This window comes from Neovison vison, chromosome 7 (assembly GCF_020171115.1).
Source record: "Neovison vison isolate M4711 chromosome 7, ASM_NN_V1, whole genome shotgun sequence".
In the NCBI taxonomy this organism is placed as follows: Eukaryota; Metazoa; Chordata; class Mammalia; order Carnivora; family Mustelidae; genus Neogale; species Neogale vison.
In genome coordinates this window covers 116,113,405-116,117,212 of record NC_058097.1, presented here as the reverse complement: position 1 = coordinate 116,117,212, position 3,808 = coordinate 116,113,405, and positions in this window count along the sequence as shown.

Below are 3,808 nucleotides of genomic sequence, written 5' to 3'. Positions count from 1 at the left end.
TGTGTCGGAGCAGTTAATGTGCTCAGATTTGGCCCAGACCCTGATACAAATCTCAGTGCTAACATACTCTCCCCCCTGCTTCTTGGGATCTCAGAGGGCTGCTTGTCTCAGATTGTTGGTCTCCCTATGTGGTAAGCAAGGATGATGATGCCGCCCTCCACCCACCTATGCTCTGGTCTCTGCTGAAGGGTTTCTTTGTCTTGGAAGGCTCCCTGACCTTTCACCCCAAACCTGCATTACCCTTCTCTGAATATAGGATTTACGTAGTGTAGACATCACAGTGGGTTTTAGCACTTCCTCTGGCACAGTCTTTAAAGATGGAAACGGACTCGCTCACTGCCCCGTCCTCAGCACCTCCTCAACTTCGAATGAATGAATGAATGAACGAACTAGCAATGGGGAATAAAATGACCTGGAACACAGAAGACTTTCAAGAGATTAGTTGCACTTGACCCTTGGCAATGTGCCTGGGTCAGCTTCTGTGGTAAGGCTCAGGCACACTGTTATTAGGTGACAGCCATCAGGACAAAGAGACTTTTACCTTTAACATTTTCCAGGATTGGTCATTCTGGTTCTTGGACGGGGCCAGAAGGGTCTGGCACAGGGTGAGTTTTTCGGAGGCACCAGTGCCTTCTTCAGCCTTGCCCTTGACCAGTCATTCCATGAATATTGAGTTGATGGAAGGAGGCATCCCTCTCCTGGTGTGTGTGTTCCCCAGGATGCTAACCTTGTTCTGAGGCCACAGGGCGGGGTCTACATGGTACCGAGTTGAAATGCCACAGCTGAGGTGGGAAGGAATATGCACAGCCCGGGCGGCCGCATGTGGTCTCTGGGGATGTGGGTACAGGCGAGTTTGTGGGAAGGGTCTGATGCACACAGCCAACCGGCTAAGGCCTTGACACCTTCTGAACCTGAAAAGGAAGCACTACACGGAGCACCCTGGGAAGGCGGGGTGGTGGGGGGCAGTGGGAAGGGCAGAGGATCTGGGCAGCCCATCCTACAAGAGTCCACGCTGCTTCCACACAAGCAGAACAATCTTGTAAGGACCGATCCCTCCTCTCTACCTTCCCTTCCCTCCCAAATTCCCCTCCGACCCCCACTAGTTCACCTCCACATTATCTGTTTCCCATCAGGCTCTTGGCCCCACAAAGCACTACGTGGGAGTGATAATGATAAAAGCTAGCCTAGAGAAGAGAACATAATGCACCAGGTCCTGATCCCAGCTCCCACAAGTACCCGCTGAGGCACATACTCTTATTCTCCCCCTACAGATGAGCAGGAAACTGAGGCACACAGAGTAGCTTGCCCAAGGTCACACAGGTTGAGGAGCCTGAAATCAAGCCCAACCGATCTGGCTTGAGCATCTGTGCTCCTGGACAATAGAGGCAGAAGGGGCGGGGAAGGAGGGAGGGGATGACGTGTAAACCAGAAGAAAATCAAACTGTTGGTGGGTGGGCAGCCTGGGCCCCCTTGAAAGCTACTCTCTTCCCCCTCAGTCTTCCGTGGCTGTGCATCTGCGTCTCCTACTCACGACTGGGAGTTATGGTTATTGGGGAACATGACATAGGAAATGTGCTCTCCACCTGAAAGGTGGTGGGTGGTGCATGGTGTCCTCTGTCCTCCAGGTCAGTGTCAACCCAGTTCCCCTCACTGGCTGGCCCGGGGTACAGAGACACACTTCTTCCAGCTTGTCCTCGGGTTCTTCAAAGAGGACATACTTGAGCTGAGACACTGAGCCTCCCAATGCCCGCCTTTCCCCCTTTGAGTCACATGCACACGCACACATACACACACATGCACATGCACACGTACATGCACATGCACACGCATACGCCCTCTATCTTAACCCTCACCACAGGTGTCAGTGGCTCATCTTCCAAGGAGTGGAGCAGTTGCCCTGTGTCACAGGGACAGCCTCCTTCCCGTGCGCCTTCCTCATCTGAGCTGGCTTTTGACAACCCAGCAGATATTTTTCAAGTCACTTTTGTTTTTCACCGAATAAAGAAAAAAAAAAAATGTTTCTGTCATTGTTCACTGTGCTGTTCCTTCCTCCTATTAGCTCTGCTGAGATGCACCCAAAGAAAAGAAAATACAATTGCATACAATTAGCAATGGAAATTATTAATAGGAGCAAGAGATTCAATCCATTCTACAAGTAATTCTGTAGTGATTTTAGTAATTGATAGTAATTAAACACTAATTAATTCATTTCCCAACTAATGTATTTACTTTATTTATGGGTATTCATTTTAATTACATTTGTTTGCATTCCCTGGGTTAAGTAATACAAATTTGTTCTCTTTTCTGAAAATATTTATTTGGGCTTCTTTAAGTCATTCTTTGAGAACATGTTGGAGCAAAGACTAATTGCTTTGAATTGCAGCTAAGCACATTGATTTCTTCCTTTGGAATGTGGAGCTAATGGAAAGTGAGTTGGCCACCTACCTCTCCTAGATGAAGTCTTACCTCTGCTCCCCTAATTTTTGGTCCTGCTGTCCAGCAACACTTCCTGTGAGCTCTCCTTTGAAAAGATCAAAAAGACTATGCACATGTTCTCCAGGCAACTGAAATGCCAGGGAATGAAAATCCCATTTCTGGGCCTCTTGTCAGCATGAGTGGGATGACCCTACAGATGACTCATGGCAGGCATGAGTCTGTTCTTTGGATTGAAAGGCTGTCAGTTGTGTTATCTAGATCCCCAGGACCGAAGTACTGTGCAAGCACTGCTCCCTGTCCAGCCACTCACCGATGCCCACGTGTTTCTGTCTACTGGCCACATAGCCTGTGTTTATGCATTTCCCCTGATGGGACACTCTCCCCAGTCTTCTGTCCCTGGTTAGTTCCAGCTATTAGAAATTATTCCTGACACGGAGCCCAAATCTGTTACTTAGAAAGTATCTTCTTCCCTGATTATCCCCGGACCTCTAACTATCCCACCCAGAGGCCACAGAGAGTAAATTCAATCTCTTTCAAAGAGCAGCCCATCTGATGCTTCGCAGCTAACCTGGTAACGCCAGCTACGCCGATCCACTCGACCACGCTCCCGTGGAACGCATTTATATCCCGTCAGCATCCTGTCGGCCGAAGAAGGTCTAGCCTCTTTTCATCTCCCCTAAAATATGCAAATGGCTGTGGTCTGACTCTTACAGTTGAAAATGGAAGTGGCCTCTCTCAGTCAGGCTCCTGTACTTCTATTCATGAGTGCCTCAGTGTGGTTGGGCACAGAACGATAATGAGCCATTTGAGATGTTGGCACCATGAAGAGCAACAAGTAGTATGCTGAGTGTTTCTGAGGGCTGTTAGGAACACTGGCAAGGTCAAAGCATAAAAGAGGCTCTTAGTCACAAAGAAGGTTTAAGAAAGCCCAGCCCTGGCATCAACTATAGAGAAGGAGACATCTGCCTTGATGGGCCTCCCTTGTTATACAAACCATGTTGTACCTAAGACTGGCCAAGAGCAAAATAGGGGAGGGGTCAAAAAGGGAGACAAAACAGGTAGGATCAGGATGGCAAGCAGGCCTACACTCCTAGTGCATTACGTTGGTAGCAGACTTGTCTTTGGAAGCTTCATCATAGTGCACCTCAAACTTCCCCTCCATCCTGAAAGAGAAAGAAGATGAGGAAGGGGAGTAGCAACTGAAGCAGGAAGTCAACTGGGGAGAGTTGGGGGTGGGTCTGCCTTCTGGGAAGCCCTGCGTTGAATGCCTGTGAGACGTACATGACCTTGATAAAAGGTGAAATCCCAAATACACTTCATTCCTACATTCAGGGGCCGCCCCGTAAGACCATGATTGGATGTGTCATTTTTT